Raw genomic sequence first — 14,075 nt, 5'->3', positions numbered from 1 at the left:
CTATCCTCATTCGATTGAGTTTGATTCAATTTGACTCCACTTGAAGCTGATATTATCTGTGCTTAGGTGGCAAAATCTATCTTATCTCCACATCGCCTCCCAGTATAAAAAATCATATAATTCAGCATTTTTTCTTCCTTTTATCAACTTCTGCTCACAAACCTGTATAAAATTAAATTCAAATTAAAATTAAATATTTACATAAAAATTACAGTAAAATCAAGGAATTAAATGAGGAAAAAATTGTGAGTTTTGCAACCCATCATCTTTGATAAATTATAAACAACTGAGTGTTTTCGTATACATCTAATAGTAAGAAAATATAATAATTTTAAATATTTTATGCGAATTGTTTATAATTTATTAAAAATAAAAAATAATTAAATTAAATAATTAATTCAGTGAAGCGATTTTATATAGGTTTAATAGCAGCATAATATTATAATTCTAAATATTTTTGTGCAGTCCCTTTACTATTAATTTTTATAATATTTTTATATATTAAAAATATTTTTATAAAATATAATAATTATTTATAACTAGTCTTAGTATTTTCTAAAATTATGAAATAACATTAATCAAGTACAAAAATATTGGTACTATTTAATTGCAGAATTAATGTATTAATCTATTAAAATAATAAAAAAATTATCACTGGACAAATATATACGATATGATTGAATTATTTTTATACATCTAATCCAAACATAATGTTAATTTTATAATCCTAAAATTATATAATTTCAGTAATTTTTTATTTAAATATTAATAATAAAATTTATTAAATATTAATATATTATAAAAAATATTTATTATTATAAAAATATAATATAAATAATATTTTAAATTAATGTAATATAAATATATTATTAATTTAAAAATATTATTTATATTATATTTTTTAATTATAAATTTTTTATAATATATTTTATTAATTTTATTAGACTGTTATTGTGCAGTAGTATATAATCATAAAATAATATTAATTTTATGATACTGTACATAATTATAAAATAATATTAATTTTATAATACTCAAATTATATAGGGTCTGTAATACTTTTAATTTAAATATTAATAATAAAATATATTAAATATTATTAATAATAAAATATATTAATATTTAATATATTTTATTATTAATAAATATTAATATGTAAAATATATTAATATTTAAAATTATAAAATAAAATTATGCTGTAATTAAATATTTTTACGCAATCTTATTATTAATAAAATTTATTAAATATTACTATATTAAAATTATAAAAAATATTTATTATTATAAAAATATGATATAAATAATATTTTTAAATTAACATAATATAAATATTTTATTATAATATATTAACAATTAAAAAATAAAAAAAAAATTCATGATCTGGCGCACAATTTAAAAAGAAAAATGTCTGGTACAGCGCCTGTTAAAGAGGCGTCAAACACGCTTTTCGGCTACCATCTAATATCCGAATCCCAAATTCATAAATATATTTTCTCCACCTCTAATTCACAAATTTAAAATCTCTCGCCTCTAAATTGGCAAAAAGCCCAATCTACTTGCCATGGAACTAACTGTTTTTCTATGAATGTTGCTTAGAGATTGCTCTCTTGTAATGATTTATCACATGTCAGAATAGACCAAGTGGATCAAACATGCAAACGGTATGGAGTCTTTTCTTCATTTGTCCTAAAGTGGTAAAGTTTGGATTAATTCTCCCTTGAGATTGCATTATGCTCTCTTTTCCTTTGCCAATATGAAAAATTATTGGATTTATTAACACATCATTTGGAAGCTCAACAAGATGGTGCCCAACTTGTACAACTGAGAGTGTTCCCAGCTACTTTGACACATTTAGAATAGTAGAAACGCTTTGATCTTCAGAGGTTCCTATCAAGAAATGGATGACGTTATTTTAGCTGCTAATACTCATACAGAAGACTTTTTGACAGCCTCTATTTGACCACAATGTGAAGATTCACTCCCCTCCCCAAATGTTGTCTCCAGCAGTTTCTTGGATGCTCCTCTCTTACCTTCTTTGGTCAAATTAAAATTTGGTGTAGCTGTTAGTAAGTAGGGTGGAAAAGGTTCAATTGTGGTGATTGCTAGGAATTCGAGTGGTCAAAATTTGCTTTGGAATTGTAAGATTATCACTAACATTATTGACCTTTTGGTATTCAAAGGCTCAACATACAGAGAGGTTCTTATTATAGCTTTAAATGCAAGTTTTTCAATTAGTATTATTGAAAGAGAATCCTTAATAGTGGTTCAAGCAACTACTTATTACAATATTACTATTTTTATTGATGGTTTGGTTCAGGATGTTTCATTTTTGTCCAACATTTCATTCAATCTCCTTCATGCATACTAAAAAATGAGAATTCATTAACTTTGAAAACTATTCGAGATCTAACATTTTCTTTCAACTCGATAGCCCATATGAACTATGTACTTGGCTATATGCCTTATTGATTTTTTAATGAGATTATTTTTTCTACAAAAAAAGTGCTATAATAAGCAATTGTATTAATAAAAAAAATTAATATAAGGATAAAGAGTATTAATGGTTCAAGGTATATCAAGCATTCTAAACTAAAGTTTAATTATACATGAGTTTAAAATAAAAATATAGAAGTTATGAAACTCAGCACTAAATCCTTTGTGACATACAAAATAATAAAATGAAAATAAGTTAGAAAGGAGAAAGTTAAACTCTAAGTGAAGGAAGCAGCTTTAATCCCTCGACCAGCTCTCTTCCTCTCCCTAAAGCTTCTCGCTATCTCCCCTTGATAGGAATGGATTGTGGGTGCTAGAAATAATGTCCTAGGTGTCTAAAGGTGGCTAGCCGCCGGAGAATGAGAGGAAATGAGAATAGTATTTAGTGTTTTAATCTAGGGTACTTAAACTAAAATAGGGAATAGTCGAGTTTTTAGTTTGTCTCATGGCTAGTCCGTGTGCGAGATCTTCTTCACGGCCTAGCCATGAGACATTTTGCTTACGAGGGCTTGCAAAGCATATGATCAGGCTATACATTTTGGCTATTTCTCATGGCCCATTTATGCGTCTTGGTGATTTTTCAAAAATAGGCTAGAAGACTTGGCCATTTCTCAATGCTAGGCCATGATATCTATGTTTTTATAATCTTTATTTTTTTTTCTTTTCGAATAGTTTGAGTGTGAAATTTGATTTTTATAAGACTTTCAAATATTTTAAATAATTTCCCGTTCACCATAAATACATCAATCAATCTCCACACAATTTCATCAGATTGTCCGGTGCATGATTAATTAACTACCATTTTTCATACAAACGCAAAATTTTACTTTAAGAATGTATAATAGAGTAGCTTCTCTAGAGAGAAATTTTATCTTTTTCTCTTAAAATTTCTCATTCAAACTCAAAATCTTCTTAACCTTTTTATCTTAATTCTTTTTAAGATCGAATGTGATTAATTTTCTCTTAAAACCAAATTTCAAGAGACAATAAAATAAATAAATATAAATATATTCATGGATGGTGGGCTGCCCATTATTTTTTAAAATTTTATTTTGCTTTTTTATTTTTAAATTTTAACTAAAAGAGAATCTTTAAATGGGTTTTGAGTAATAAGGCACTACCCCTTATTTTGGACCTTTTAATTATGTACTCGATAATTTTTTTCACTTACCTTGTAGGTCAATAATTTATTAACTTTTGTTTCGTATTATTTATTTTACAAAATCATACATAATTTTAATTTTTTAATTTAAAAAATTTGAATCTTTTTATTATAAAAAAAAAGATAAATGTTAGAAAAGAAATAAATTGAATTAAATTCTTAAGAAATTTTTTATTACAAACATAAAGTAGACCATGAAATCAAGGAAATTTGGAAGGTGATACATATTATAGGATTTAGAGAATCAAAACTAATTCAAGATTATTCTAGAAGGATCTTTTTTATTTTATTTTTCCTTGTTATTTGCTAAGTTGTATATATATGGATTTCTCCCAAAATATTTAATATATGAAAGATTTTCTTTTCTCTCAGTAATCAATATAGTATCGGGTAATAATTTTTCCTTCGTTCGAGGCTCTTTTTATTCAGCCTTTCTTGAGTCTTTCTTTTTAGTTCTTTCACGCATGTCCTTTCTTCTCCTTACCTTTTTTTTATTTACTTTCTCTTGCAAACCCTAACTATGGCGGCAAAGCCGTTTGCTAACTCTAAAACTACAAATCTAACAACCAATTACCTTACTAATCCATCTAATTCTTTTTTTTTTCATCCAAATGAAAATTCATTGATGCATATAATGGGTCTCCAGTTCTCCTTGGACCAAACTATCACTCTTAGGCTAGAGCGATGAAAATGGCGCTATAATCAAAGAACAAAACCAGATTCATTAACGATACTTTGAAGTTGCTAGAAAAAAATGACTCTATGTTTGTGGCATGGGATAGATGTAATAATATAGTTTTCTCATGGATAATGAGATCTCTCTCAATCTATCGCTCGAAGCATCTTCTTGATCAATGTTGCGACTGATGTATGGCGAGATCTACGTCATCGTTTTTCTTAAGCTGATATGTTTTGTATTTTTAATTTACAAGAAGAGAATTATAGTTTTAAGGTGATTTGTCTGTGACCAATTATTTTACTCACCTGAAAACTCTTTTGGATGAATTAGACAATTTTAGACTTATACCATAGTGTGTTTACCTTAATCCTTGCAATTGTGGTACTTTTAAAATTGTGAACACTCATAAACACAATGACTATGTCATCCATTTCTTGAAAGGTCTCAATGATTTTTTTAGCAATGATAGATCTCAAATAATGATGATGGATCCTTTGCCATGCATCAATAAGACTTTCTCCCTTGTGGTTCAACAGAAGAGACAACTCAATCTAGGATTAATTAATGAGCCTAAGGCTCTTGTAGCCAAATCTCCTCAAGATTTTTCACAAACATTTTCTTATGGAAGAGGAACTCTCTTTTCTTTTAATCGTGATCATAAACGATTTGCTTCTCAGTCTAATATCAAGCTTTGTACCTTCTGTAGTAGAATGAGATATACTGAAGAAATTTGTTATCATAAGCATGGCTTTCCTCCTAGTTTCAAATTCAGGAATAATATTATTGCTAGCATTAATAATAACTGTACATAAAGGATTAAACCTTCACCTGGCGTTATCTCTGTTTAGTATAATCTTGACAATTCAGTACCTATTTTCACATCCGATCAATATCAACGCTTTCTTGCTTTAATTCAACATGCTAAGATTTAGCAAGAAGTGCACAATACAAAACGGATTAGTACATCTGAAGCAGCTAGTTCAGACAATCTTCATTTTACAACTTCTTGTTCCAAGTCATCAGGTAATTCTTTAATTCTGTCTTTCGTTTCACATACTAATGAGTAGATTTTAGATATTGGAGCTACTACTCATGTGCGTTTTGCCCTTAGCCTTTTTATGACATATAAGAAAATTAAATCTATTCATAGTAAACTTGCAAATGGTGATATCGTTTCTAGAAACATCTCAAGAACAATTTATTTTTCAAAACAATTCATTTTATTTGAAGTTTTGTACATTTCACAGTTTACTTTCAATCCTGCTGCAGTTACCAAATTGACCTTTTCTCTTTAATGTCTATTTGTTTTTTACCATGATAAATATATTATACATGATAAGAATACATTGAAAAGGATTGATTTAGTTGAGGTAAGAAATGTTCTTTATATCTTAACAGATCATATTCTGTCCTCTAATAATATTATTTTGCTATCTGATGGTAATTGTGGCTTGTATTCTCCTTGTAATATTTTTGATATGTGGCATTTTAGGTTAGGACATCCTTTTGTTTGTGTTATGCATCTTATTAGGCATAAATATTATTTTGTGATAATTCTGGATAATAAAGTTTGTGATAATTCTGAATAATAAAGTTTGTGATATTTGTCATTTTACTAAACAAAAAAGGTTACTTTTTCCCACTAGTTTCACAAAGTCTTCTGTTGTATTTGATTTGGTTCATGCTGATATTTGGGGACTTTTAAGGTCATGTCTGTCCATGGACTAGACGTACTTGGTATTTTTTGATGAAACACAAATCTAAAGCACCTGTTTTAATTCAATCCTTTGTTAATCCCATAGAAACACAATTTAGTACCAAGCTTAAGGTTATTAGAAGTGATAATGGTCCTGAATTTAATATGGTTTAATTTTTTTGCTTTCAGGGGTATTATTCATCAAACTAGTTATGTGGAGACTCCATAACAAAATTTTATAGTTGAAAGAAAACATCAACATTTTAAATGTGGCAAGAGCTTTGCTCTTCCAAGCTTAGATGCCAAAAATGTTATGGTCCTAGGTTGTTTTTTATTCTGGTTTTCTTATTAACACATTGCCTACACCTCTCCTTGCTGATAAATCACCTTATGAAATACTTCATGATAAGATTTCTTATTTATCTTTCCTCAAAATTTTTTGTTCTTTATGCTTTGCTGCTACTCTTATTGCAGTTAAAACTAAATTTAATTCTAAGGCAAGGAAAAATATTTTATTGGATTACAAAACTAGTGTTAAGGGCTTTGTTCTATATTACTTGACTTCCAGAAAAAATTTCATTTCTAGAAATGTCATATTCTATGAATCTATTTTTCCTTATACTTCTCATGCTTCCCAAATTTCTTCACCACACGAAGTGGTGTTACCTCAAGATTGTATTATCCTTGATTCCTCTATTTCTTTTTCATCGACTTCTTGAATCCTGAGTCTTCTTCTTTCCTTGGGCATGCTTCAATCCCTACTGAACCTACTATTCCTATTAATCCTCTTCTTGTTCTTTCCAGACAGTCCACTAGACTTAACACTAAACCTTCCTATTTGTAGGATTACCATTGCAATTTGCTCAACTCTATTTCTCTTATAAATTCTTCTAGTGTCCTTCATCCTATCTCTCAAGTTCTTTCATATGATTATCTTTCACCATCCTATAGGCATTATATACTTTCTACCTCTATTGTCATAGAACCTAAACATTACCATCAAGCAGTTAAGTTTGCTTGCTGGTGAGAGGCTATGCAAGCTGAGATAGTTGCTCTCAAACAACATAAGACTTAGATTCTTATTGATTTACCACAAGGAAAAGAACCCATTGGTTGCAAATGGGTTTACAAAGTAAAATTCAAAGCTGATGGCACTATAGAGAGATATAAGGCAAGACTTGCAGCCAAAGGCTACATTCAAACTGAGGTATTGATTTCTTTGATACTTTCTCACCTGTGGCCAAAATGAACACCATAAGTCTTTTACTTGCTTTAGCTGCTAATAGGGGTGAGCATTCGGTCGGTTCGGTTTAAAAACGAATCGAATCAAATAATTTGAAAATCAAAATTTTAGTATTTATGAAAACTGAACCGAATCGATTTTGGTCAGAAATCAAATTGAACCGAACCGGTCTGATTCGGTTCTATTCGATTCGATTCGATTTGATCGGTTTCGATTTTTAATAAATTTTTTATTTTTTACACTTTATTTTTAGTATTTTAAAATTTAATTAAAATATTTTAATTTTGATATGATTTAATTTCTCTATATTATTGAAAATAACATATTATTATCACTAATCGGTTTGGTTCAATTTTTTTTATTTTTTTCTGATCAAAACCGAACCGAACTAAAATAACCAAAATTTCTAAAATTAAAATCCAAACCGAACCGAATTGAATAAAAAATCGAATCAAATTTTCAAATTAATTCGGTTCGGTCGGTTTTTTGGTTTGAACCGAATACTGCTCACGCCTAGTTGTTAAATATAATGGGTATCTCCATCAATTAGATGTTAATAATGCTTTCTTGCATAGAGATCTCAATGAGAAAGTTTACATGATTTTGCCTCCTGGTTATCAGACAACCACACCTAATAAAGTTCGTAAGCTTTTCAAGTCCTTATATGGCTTGAAAATAACTAGCAGATAATGGTTCTGAAAACTTTCTGCTGCTTTAATTGATTTTAGGTATACTCAAAGTAAATCAAATTACTCTATTTTCATCAAAACATCCTGGAGTTGCTTCAGTATGTGGGTCAAGCCTATGATACTGATCAGAAGAAGGCAAGGAGATATACTATGAGACTGCATCCCAGGTATTCTTCCTTGATTCTTCCAGCAGAGAAGGAGAGTTTCCACACTATAGTGGATGCAGCCAGGAAAATGGAAGCTAGTGCCAATATTCAGAAACAGTCAAAAGCACAGGCTTCGGGTTCTAAGGCCCCCAGTTCAGGCACTTCAGGCAGTAAGAGATGGGATAGAGCAAAAGGAACAAAGAGTAAGTTCTGGAGTAAAGTCAAGTCAGGTCTGGGAATAGGTAGTGGCTCAAGCTCTGGCACAGCTCCAGTATGCAGAAGATGTGGAAGACCACATGGAGGAGCTTGTCGGTTGGGATCTACAGCTTGTTTTAGATGTGGACAGGAGGGGCATATTGCTCGGGATTGTCCTCAGGTGACTTTTGCACCATCCCAGCAGATGAGCTCAGGCAGTGTGGTACAGCCAGTTGTACAGCCAGCAACTCCAGTCATGCCTCAGAGTAGTGGCAGAGGTAGAGGGAGAGGGGCAGCCTCTACTTCAGCAGCAGGTTCCCGAGGTGGAAATCCGGTAGCCCCAGCACAGATTTTCACTGTGACACAGGAGGAGGCTAACACGTCGAACACAGTGGTGTCAGGTAATCTCATCATTGGGTGTTCAGATGTGTATGCTTTGATGGACCCCGGTGCTTCTCATTCCTTTATTGCTTCGAGAGCCATAGCGAGATTGGGATTGATCAGTTCTGCGTTAGAGTATCCTCTCTGGGTCAGTGGACCTAAATGTGACCCATCAGTGGCAGTGTTAGTCTGTCGTTTCAGTCCAGTGTTCATAGAGGGTAGATGCCTTCCAACTGACCTTGTGGTTCTAGACTTGACAGATTTTGATGTCATTCTAGGGATGGATTGGCTATCTGCATATAGTGCTACTTTGGACTGTAGAAAGAAGATAGTTAGCCTCAGAGACCAGGATGGGTCAGAGTGTGTCTTCAGAGGAGACAGGAGAGGTACACTCAGAGGTATGCTTTCAGCCCTTCAGGCTCGTCGTTTGCTTAGGAGGGGTTGTTAGGGGTTTCTAGCTCATATGAGAGAGCTAGACAGTCAGGTTAGGGAACCAGCCACAGTACCAGTAGTCTGAGAGTTTCTCGATGTGTTCCCAGACGAACTTCCAGGACTACCACCTGGTAGGGAGATAGAGTTTGAAATAGAATTGCTGCCTGATACCAGACCTATCTCTATTCCTCCCTACAAGATGGCGCCAGCAGAGTTAAAAGAGTTGAAAGAGCAGTTGCAGGATTTGGTAGATAAGGGTTTCATCTGCCCTAGTACCTCACCTTGGGGTGCTCCGGTGCTCTTTGTCAGAAAGAAGGATGGATCCCTCAGACTTTGTATCGACTACAGACAGTTGAACAAGGTCACTACCAAGAATAGGTATCCTTTACCTCAGATTGATGATCTATTTGACTAGCTAGCTGGAGCAGGTTGTTTCTCGAAAATAGATCTGAGATCCGGATATCATCAGTTGAGAGTTAGAGAGGCAGATGTGTCAAAGACAGCTTTCAGGACCAGATATGGGCATTATGAGTTCTTAGTGATGCCGTTCGGGTTGACTAACGCCCCTGCAGCATTCATGGATCTCATGAACAAAGTTTTCAGTGAGTTTCTGGATCACTTTGTCATTGTTTTCATCGATGATATATTAGTGTATTCCAGAGATGCAGAGGAGCATGCCCAGCATCTGAGGATAGTTCTACAGACACTGAGAGAGCATGGGTTGTATGCCAAGTTCTCAAAGTGTGAGTTTTGATTGAGGAGCATTTCCTTTTTGGGACATGTGGTATCAGTAGAGGGTATTGAGGTAGATCCTAAGAAGATAGAGGCTGTAGCTAACTGGCCCAGACCCACTACAGTGACTGAAATTAAAAGCTTTCTGGGACTGGCAGGTTACTACAGGAGGTTCGTTCAGAACTTCTCAAAGATAGCAGCTCCTATGACCAAACTGACTCAGAAGAACCAGAAGTTTGTCTGGTCAGACCAGTGTGAAGAGAGCTTTGCGGAGCTCAAGAGGAGATTGACAACAGCACCAGTGTTAGCTCTGCCTGTCAGTAATGAGGATTTCACAGTGTTCTGTGATGCATCTCGAGTGGGATTGGGCTGTGTTTTGATGCAGAGTGATAGGGGAATAGCTTATGCTTCTAGACAGTTGAAGAAGCACGAGTTGAACTACCCCACCCATGACCTAGAGATGGCAGCAGTTATCTTTGCACTTAAGATGTGGCGGCATTACCTCTATGGGGTTAAATGCGAGATCTTCACTGATCACAAGAGTTTACAGTACATCTTGAGTCAGAGAGAGCTGAATTTGAGGCAGAGAAGATGGGTAGAATTGCTCAGAGATTATGATTGTAAGATCCAGTATCATCCGGGTAAGGCGAATGTTGTGGCAAACGCTCTAAGCCGGAAGTCACTAGGCAGTTTATCCCACATAGCAGCAGAGCGGAGACCAGTAGTGATGGAGCTTTATAAGCTCATAGAGGAAGGGTTACAATTAGAGTTGTCTGGTACAGGTGCATTGATCGCACAGATGAGAGTGACACCTGTGTTTCTGGAGCAGATAGCTCAGAAACAGCACGAGGACCCAGAGTTGATGAAAATTGCTAGGACTGTTCAGTCAGGCAACAGTGCAGAGTTCAGATTTGACAGCAAAGGGATCCTCCGTTATAGGAGTCGACTTTGTGTACCAGATAGGAACAGTGTGAAGGAATACATTATGAGGGAAGCTCATAATGCGAGGTATAGTGTTCACCCAGGAGCCACCAAGATGTACCAGGATCTGAAAAGGGTTTATTGGTGGCCAGCCATGAAGAAAGAAGTGGCGCAGTTTGTGACAGCCTGTGAGGCTTGCCAGAGGGTGAAACTAGAGCATCAGAAACTAACTGGACTGCTTAACCCATTGCCGATTCTAGAATGGAAATGGGAGAACATAGCTATGGATTTTGTAGTGGGTTTACCAGCAACGTCCAACATGATAGACTCTATATGGGTGATTGTGGACAGACTCACGAAATCTGCTCATTTTCTTCCAGTTCGGAGTAACTATTCTGTGGATAAGTTGGCACAGGTCTATCTGGATGAGATAGTGAGATTACATGGCATTCCAGTGTCTATAGTCTCAGACAGAGGACCTCAGTTTACCTCCAGATTTTGGCGAAGTCTGCAGAGTGCGATGGGCACGAGATTGGATTTTAGCACTGCTTTCCACCCACAGACTGATGGACAGTCAGAGAGGACCATCCAGACCATAGAAGATATGCTTCGACTGTGTGTGTTAGACTTTGGTGGTTCTTGGAGGCAGCATCTACCTTTGGTGGAGTTTGCCTATAATAACAGCCATCATGCTAGCATAGGGATGGCTCCTTATGAAGCTTTATATGGGAGGAAGTGCAGATCCCCTGTTTGCTGGGAAGAGATAGGAGAAAAGGCTCTTGCAGGGCCAGAGTTAGTAGAGATGACCAGTAGAGTGGTGCCCATGATCAGAGAGAGAATCAGAACAGCTCAGAGCAGACAGAAAAGTTATGCAGACGTTCGCAGAAAGCAGTTAGAGTTCCAGGAGGGTACTTGGGTATTGCTGAAAGTGTCTCCAATGAAAGGAGTGGTTCATTTTGGAAAGAAGGGTAAGTTAGCCCCACGATACATTGGACCCTTTGAGATTTTGCAGAGGATCGGGAATGTGTCGTTTAAGCTGGATTTACCTACTTCTATGGAGAGAATTCACCTGGTATTTCATGTTTCTATGCTACGGCAGTTTGTGTCAGATCCGAATCAGGTTCTGAGTGAGCCTGAGGTGGAGATTCTTACAAATCTCACCTATATAGAGCAGCTAGTGCGGATTCTGGACACACAGATCAGACAGCTAAGGAACAAAGAGATCCCAATGGTGACAGTTCTGTGGAACCACCATAATCTAGAGAGTGTACATGGGAGACGCGGGAGTCTATGCTCTAGCAATATCCATATTTGTTTTGAGGTTAGTTTCCTCCTTTTTATGTGTTAATTGTTTGTTTTAGGAACATTCAAGGACGAATGTTCTTAAGGGGGGAGAATGTAATACCCGGCTAGAGTCCGGCATCGAAATTCTACTTTCCGGTGGAGTCCAGGATGCCGAAAGTCTCTAGAAGGGTTAGACTTATGTTTTTCTCAACGGTTTTAGTATGTTTCATAGTTTTAACACATAAGGACATGAGTTTTTGAATGAATTGAACCAAGACAGAAAAGCCAGGTTCGGCCACCGAAGTTGAGGTTCGGCCGCCGAACATGCATGGCTTTCGGTTTCACGTGTGGCCGCCGAAGGTGGTCTGGCCAGCCACCTATAAAAGGCCCTCAGTCGGTTGAAAGGATAAGTTTCGCCGTTTCTTTCACGTTCTGAGGTGAAACCCTGTCCTTTGTGAGTATTCTTTCATGTTTTCATCCAATCTTGCAAAGATTTGATTAGTTTTTATGTTATTTTGAAGGTTTTAAGCTAAAAACTCAAAGTTGTGAAGTTTGGAGAGTTTGAAGGAGAGTTGCTCCAAAACTCCACGTTAGGATCGTTCATCTTCTTGGTTTCAAGAGGTAAGTAAAGATCCTGAGCTTGTTTTTATGTTTTCTGAAGGTTTTATGTGGTTTTGGGGGAGAGTTGCATGAATAGGGCTCTTTGTGAGGTTTTGATGATTTTATGCGTAGAGCTTGTTTCTGTGTTGTTTGTGTTGTGTGTTTGGGGTGTTAAGGTAGTTTCTGACCCCTTTGAGCATATCCTTAGGTATATGCAAGTTGAGGAATTGAGGTGGTTGAGATTGAGAGGGTTTTGGTGCTTTTGGCGAGAGGCAGAGCAAGTTTCTACCTTGCGGATGAACTCAAGTTCGGCCGCCGAAGGTACATTCGGCTGCCGAACCCATGAGGAGGTGGCTTCGGCTGCCCAAGCTTGCCCCCGAGCCTTTGGACTTTCGGCTCTGGAGGGGAGTTCGGCCGCCGAAGGTGCCGCCGAAGGTTAGAGACTTTCGTCTCTGGAGTGCCTTTCAGCCTCCGAAACTTGCCCCCGAAAGGGTTCGGCTGCCGAAAGGAGAGCTTCAGCCGCCGAAGGTGCATGAGTTTCGTCTCTGGAGAGGACTTTCGGCTGCCGAACCTGCCGCCGAAAGTGTCCTGTCCAGCTTTCCTTTGCATGCTTTGCATGGATGTTAGAGTGAATTTAAGGGGATTCTTGGGGAGTTTCATAGAGTTGTTCGTGAGTTAGTTTGGTCCCTCATTTGAGTTTATCTGTGCTTACACAGACCAGAGGAACCAGAGAGAGCAGCAGTGAGTACTGCTCCAGAGTTTTCAGAGCCTGCAGAGTCAGTTCAGATAGCCAGAGGTGAGTGGAACTACAATTAACTCTTGTACTTGAAAAATGAAATGTTTTTAGCATTTATCATGCATCATGGTTATCCAGTAGGTTGATTACATTAGAATTCACGAATATGTTGCATTGCATAGTTATTTGTTGATATGGGTGAATGCTGAATGATCCAATAGTCTCTGAGAGAAGTCCAGGAGCCTTTGACTACGCCCTGGCAGGTATAGAGAAGTCCAGGAGCCTTTGACTACGCCCTGGCAGGTATATAGTAAAGTCCAGGAGCCTTTGACTACGCCCTGGCAATGGTAAGTACAGAGGTGTTATATACACATATACATATATGACAAGAAGACCAGGTGCTCGATTCTACGCCCTGGCATGGCAGAGTTACCGGGACTATGTGGTGACAGGTTTACCCTTGATGTGGTTTGTTTGTGATATGGTGCATTCCATGAGATCATATTTGACTGAGATGTTTTACTGTTCTACTCACTGGGCTATAGAGCTCATCCCACTCCCTTAACCCCAGTTTTGCAGGTTCAGTGTACAGTATACAGAGGAGATCCACAGAGTACAGAAAGAGTAAAAAGATTTGTAATAGCTTAGAGTGGACATGTAATATTAAAGAGATGTAATAGTTGTGT

The sequence above is a fragment of the Manihot esculenta genome, chromosome 2 (genome assembly GCF_001659605.2).
Source record: "Manihot esculenta cultivar AM560-2 chromosome 2, M.esculenta_v8, whole genome shotgun sequence".
NCBI classification, from domain to species: domain Eukaryota; kingdom Viridiplantae; phylum Streptophyta; class Magnoliopsida; order Malpighiales; family Euphorbiaceae; genus Manihot; species Manihot esculenta.
The sequence above is the reverse complement of the archived record's forward strand: the minus strand, read 5'-3'. Positions refer to the sequence as shown.